The sequence below is a fragment of the Bison bison genome, unplaced genomic scaffold (assembly GCF_000754665.1).
Source record: "Bison bison bison isolate TAMUID 2011002044 unplaced genomic scaffold, Bison_UMD1.0 scf7180017864296, whole genome shotgun sequence".
Classification (NCBI taxonomy): domain Eukaryota; kingdom Metazoa; phylum Chordata; class Mammalia; order Artiodactyla; family Bovidae; genus Bison; species Bison bison.
Genome location: NW_011494868.1, coordinates 3081938 through 3088155, shown reverse-complemented (window position 1 = coordinate 3088155; position 6218 = coordinate 3081938). Strand labels below are relative to the sequence as shown.

Below are 6218 nucleotides of genomic sequence, written 5' to 3'. Positions count from 1 at the left end.
TTTTTTTTTTTTTTTTTTCCCTCTTGCACTAGAGAAAGCAAAGCAGAATGATAGCCTGGCTGTTATTGGGAGCTAAGGATTAGGGGAAATATTGAAGCATGTCTCTGATTAATAGCTAATGGCATTGAAACATGTATAATATCATGTATGAAACGAGTCGCCAGTCCAGGTTCAATGCATGATACTGGATGCTTGGGGCTGGTGCACTGGGACGACCCAGAGGGAGGATATGGGGAGGGAGGAGGGAGGAGGGTTCAGGATGGGGAACACAGGTATACCGTGGTGGGCGGTATTCATTTTGATATTTGGCAAAACTAATACAATATTGTAAAGTTTAAAAATAAAATAAAATTAAAAAAAAAAAGAAATGGGACAGAAAAAAAAAAAAAAAGCTAATGGCATGTATGACCACAGTGTGACTATATAATTATGAGGCAGTTCTCCAAGGGTTAATGATTAATAAGGGTATAAAATGTCCTTAGAGTTAGATATGAGGACATGGAAGAGTAGATCAAAGTTGGCCAGGGGTCTGGACTAAAAAGGAGTCAAGGAGTTGTGTTTCTGTGTTTGTGGGCCAGGCCCATGTAAGAGAACGGAGTGTCTTTTCTGGGACTTCCTTAATGGTCCAGTGGTTAAGAATCCGTCTTGCAATGCAGAGGACGTGGGTTTGATCCCTGGTTGGGGAGCTAAGATCTGACATACTGCAGAGCAGCTAATCCTGTACACCACAACCACTGAACCTGCGTGCTCTGGAGCCCATGTGCCACACCAGAAGATCCGCAACTAAGATCTGGCACAGCCAAATAAATAAATCTTTTAAAAAAATTTGTCCCTGGATTTGGTTCTTCTACCAAATTTATGTGTCAGGCCTGCCTGCCAGATTGCCAACAGTTTTAAAGAGAAGCCTTTGTGAAGGCTCTCTGCCTACACAAGGTTACCCTTTAATGATTGCTTACCCCATTCATTCAGTAAAAACAAACAACAAAACCCAAAATGTAGTTAACTTGATCCACTATTTTTTTTTAACATATTTGGCCCTGACTTGATCCAACCATCTGTGTTATGGCATCATGTGAATATAGCCTTATAAGGATTCACCTCCTGTCCTCTGCCTTTCCCCCCTACACAATTAGCTGTAGAGAAATCTATGGTTTTTTAGGAAAGTTACTATAGGAATTTTTACTTTTTGTTAACAGTGGGGTAGCTATTGAAAGACCCATCTGGGTCTGGTTGACAAAAATTTTGCCTTGCTGTCTACAACAACACACTGCCTTACTACAAATGGTCTCCCAAAGACAATTTGTAGGTCATGGCTGTGAGATTTCTCTTTTTCGTGTGCTTGTAACAATTTCAGTTGCTTCCAGCTCAACATCTGGAAGCACATTTGGCTTCATAGTTGGAAAATAAATTAGCATCCCAGATCATGAGTGAGGGACTGACCTCGCACTGGACGGCAGCAACCATGCCTTCCGTTGATAGACTAGTCTTCCTCGGCTACGGGGAAAAGAGCTGGAAAGCATCTCTTCTGGCATTAGTGCCGTCTCTCAGAATAGCCTGAGTCTGCTCACAGTAAACTGGACATTTGCCCAAGGACATGGAGCAAAAGATGACACTAATTGAAAGTTGGCATCCTGGAAAACATTGTCAGAGTCATCTCCTGCAGGAAGATAACCCTTACCTGTGCCAGCACTGAACCGTGGGCTCCATGGACCTGCCTGTGTCTGCTCACACCTGTTCCAACATGGATGCCAAGAAATGGGGGATCAGGAGGAAGCAGACACACAGAGCCTTTGGGAAGCTGCAGAAGTCATTGGGCCCTTTGAAAGTCCTCTGGAACTATAATAGATTGGACAAGGAGGGTATGCCCTATGTAGATGTATTTGGCTGTGGTTACGAGCATTGAGAATCCCATATCAAGCACCAATCTGAACAGACTGAGCAGTGAAGGAAAAAAAAGACATAAGAAACCGGAAACAGACACAGTGAGACAGAAGGTCTACCTTACCAGAAGTTTTATTTTTATTGGAACATTTTATTTTTCAACTAGGGGTGATATACAAATATGGAGGTAGAAATGTATTACATTAATATAAATAAATAGGCTTGTACACGCTAGTATCTTCTGCTATTTAATGGCTTGGGGCAGATTATAAGTCAGATCATGGCCCAAGAAATGTAAATTGTATGCACATATAAAACCTGATATCACAATTAGCATAAAGTGAAAGTTTCTCAGCTATGTTCGACTCTTTGGGAGCCCATGGACTATACACTGCATGGAATTGTCCATGGCCAGAGTACTGGACTGGGCCGCCATTCCCTTCTCCAGGGGATTTTCCCAACCCAGGGATCAAACCCAGGTCTCCCACATTACAGACAGATTCTTTACCAGCTGAGCCACCAGGGAAGCCCGAGAATACTGGAGTGGGTAGCCTATCCCTTCTCCAATGGGTAACCACATTCTCCTACATTGCAGGTGGATTCTTTACCAGCTGAGCTACCAGGGAAGCCCAGTTAGCGTAAAAGAGGGTGTTAATCCTCACTGTGAAATATAAAGTGATTACACTTTGTGATCAAACCTCTCTTATTTTATTCATCTCCTACCTTTCTCTCATCAAGGGATCCCAAGATCCCTTTTAGTTATATGGGAATGCGTCAGATGAAGAAACAAGGAATTGATACAGATGAGTCTTTGTAGCCAGGAGAGATACCACTTCTTTGCCAGTATGGCATGGTAATTCCTTTTGTTACTATTCATTTAGTTTCACAGAAGTTTATTAGGATCCTGTCTGTAGTCTGCTAAGCACTTGGGATACAAAATATTTAGGCCCCTTTTAGCTCTTGTCCAGATTATTGCACTTGTCTCTTAGTTAGGGATCTTGCTTTGGGTCTCATCACTTTACCATTACACCTTCTCCCAACTTGCTCTGCAAATTCTAGATTAAGTCATCATGCTAAAATATAAATTCCATTAGTTTAGTTCCATGAGTAAAATTCTTTAGTGGTCATCAGTTGCCTCATGATACAGTCCTAGCTCCTTGGCAGGACACCTAAGATTCTGATGACTACAGTCTGCTGTCTGGCCACCACTCAGCAGCCTCTGAGGTATGTTTAACTGAGCACAGTTAAACAGAACTACTTGGAATTACTGGAAAGCCCCTTGTGCTTTCTTATTGTTAGATCTTTGCAAAAAGTGCTCTCTCAACCTGGATTGCCTTCTGCCTCTCTGCATGTGGTCAGTGCCTACTCACCTCTCCTGCCTTCATAGAAATAAACCACTTCCTTTGGGGAGCTTCCCATATCTTTCCTTCTATGCTGCTGCAGTGCCCATCAGCTTAATCAAGCAACCATCTCTTGTTAAATAATGATTTATTTTATCGCTCACTGGTACATTTATCACTCCTTTATGTCTCTCTAGAGTAGTTAAGTCTTTGATTAAAATATGATAAATCTGTACACTCCTGCTCTTTGTTTTCTCAGTGTCTTGTACACACACCATCGATTTTGCAGCTGTGTGCATATTCTCATACTTATTTAGCACTTACTGTGGCCAAGAATAGTTTTTCACTTATTGTTATTTAATCTTCAAAACAATTCAAGGTAGTAGTTATTACTGCCATCATCTCATTTTTGGCTACATTTAATTAGTTTCCCCAGGTGTTTAGAATAGCAGATTCTAAGACTTAAACCCCGATCTCTAAGACATCAGAACCTATTTGACTCTCTGTTAAGACACAGTATAATAAGTTCCTTTTCTCTGTCTCTCCTCATTTAATTCTAAACCTTCCAAAGTTAAGAATTATGTTTTAATCAGAGTTACATTTCTACAGTGGTGGCTTCCCTGGTGGCTCAGATGGTAAAGAATCTGCCTGCAATGCAGGAGACATGGGTTCGATCCCTGGGTTGGGAAGATCCCCTGGAGAAGGGAATGGCAACCCACTCCAGTGCTCTTGCATGGAGAATTCCATGGACAGAGGAGCCTGGCAGGTTACAGTCCATGGGGTAACAAGAGTTGGACATGACTGAGTGGCTAACACACAGCTCCAGTGCAGGGTTCCCAGGTGGCGCTAGTGGTAAAGAACCCACCTGCCAATGCAGGCTATATAAGAGATGCAGGTTTGATCCCTGGGTGGGGAAGGTCCTCTGGAGGAGGGCATGGCAACCCACTCCAGTGTTCTTGCCTAGAGAATCCTATGGACAGAGGAGCCTGGTGGGCTACAGTCCATGGGGTTGTAAAGAGTTGGACATGACTGAAGTGACTTCACACATATGCACAGCTTCAGGACATAGTACAATGTCTTTTATGGAACTCATTTTGAGAACACAGAGATAGGATGGGAAGGCCTTTGCACCTAGCTTTAAGTTGCTCACAGAACTAGAGGGCAGACCCCTAAAGTGCTAATTTTGATATAAAGAGATAAATGGACTGTTATATATAGGCATAGACTAGTATGAAAGTGAGGAGGAGGGATATAGAGCCCACGCTTCAAGTGCCTGGTCTTCTCAAAGAGGTAATGCTTGAATTGAATATAAACACACTTAACTTCTTAGAAGCCCTTCCACTAAATGTGTATCTAGGGAGAAAGTCAAGTACTATACTAGTCTTCATGACACAAAATTAAAGATAACCTGCAGTCATATTTTTGAAACATGTAGCATGTGGCAGAAGAGGTGTGGAGTTATTGGTTATATTTTGTAAAAAATAAAACAATGTTATAAAGCCAATTTACCATTGTTAAATTGCTGTTAAAAGTGGTAATGTGTTAGAGTCAAGGGTTAGATTTAAAATTTTTGACTTGGCATTTTTAATGTGACAAGTGATTGTTGGAATCTTGTTGAATAAAAACTCTGTCTTCAAGTACTGTGAACTTGAACCTCTCACCTCAATTTTGTCAAAACTTTGAAGTACATAGAAACATTACCATTTCTATAATAGCCAGGCTAAAAAGTCTGTTTAGAAACTACCTTCATAACCTCTTGTCCTCATTCTTTTCATCTTTACAAAGCAGAGGCTGGGTTGAAGACTCCTGAAGGATCTTTCCAGCTCTAGCAGACTCTGATCCTCAGTTTTGTCAATTATTTATTCTGAACACATAGTAAAGTGTCCACTGTTTTAATAAACACAGATAATCATATTCTGAAAAGAAAAGTGGTATTATAGATCAGGTGTTTACAACTTTGAGTTAAACTTCAAGCACTTCTAGATAGTGAAAGTCACTCAGTAGTATCTGACTCTTTGCAACCCCATGGACTGTATAGTCTGTGGAATTCTCTAGGCCAGGATACTGGAGTGGGTAGCCTTTCCCTTTCTTCAGGGGATCTTCCCAACCCAGGGATTGAACCCAGGTCTCCCACATTGCAAGCGGATTCTTTACCAGCTGAGCTACCGGGGAAGCCCAAGAATATTGGAATGGGTAGTCTATCGCTTCTCCAGGGGATCTTCCAACCCAGAAATTGAATGGTCTCCCGCCTTGCAAGTGGATTCTTTACCATCTGAGCTACAAGGGAAGCCCCAAATGTTGAAGAGCAACTGCCCAACGTGGGCCTTGAACCCCCAGCCCTGGGATTAAGAGTCCCATGCTCTACCGACTGAGCTAGCTGGGCAATCAAGCATTTCTCATCTGAATTCAAAAGAGCTTCTGAATTTCCTATATGACTCAGGGAACTCAAATCAGGGCTCTGTGACAACCTAGAGATGTGGGGATGGGATAGGAGGTTTAAGACTGAGGGGACATATGTATACCTGCGGCTGATATGTGTTGATGTATGACATAAACAAACACAATATTATAAAGCAATTATCCTTCAGTTAAAAATAAACAAATTAAAAAAATAAACAAGAGCTCCTGAGATGTATACTTGGTTTCTGAGGATGGTCTTTGACATCCTCAGAATGTCAAAGTGAAGGTTGCTGTCCTTGGTGCTGAGACTGATGTTTGCATAGATGCTCTTTGAGTAAGTGTGTGTGAGACAGAGAGAGGGAGCGAGAGAGGGTGGGAGGAAATGGGGGAGGCGGGGAGAGGATATGAGTGGGGCAGAGGGAGAGTTGGCTAAGACACAGGAAAAAAAAGTCTCCCATTTAACCAGGAAGCATCGTTTTTATTCTGCTAAAATCATGTAGGGAAGCTTCAGAGATTTTTCTGGGAGTCTCCATTATTTGATCTGTATCTTTTAAAACTGTGACTGAATTTTTACGTAAGAGGTTAAGAATGGTTCCC

General features: G+C 41.8%; 1 non-coding gene across 1 annotated transcript; it reads right to left on the bottom strand.

Moving 5' to 3' along the window:
- Positions 1–5531: 5531 nt before the first annotated feature.
- On the bottom strand, positions 5532–5604 carry TRNAK-CUU. The gene has a single exon. It is a non-coding gene; the product is annotated as a tRNA-Lys (tRNA).
- Between the last annotated feature and the right edge of the window lie 614 nt (positions 5605–6218).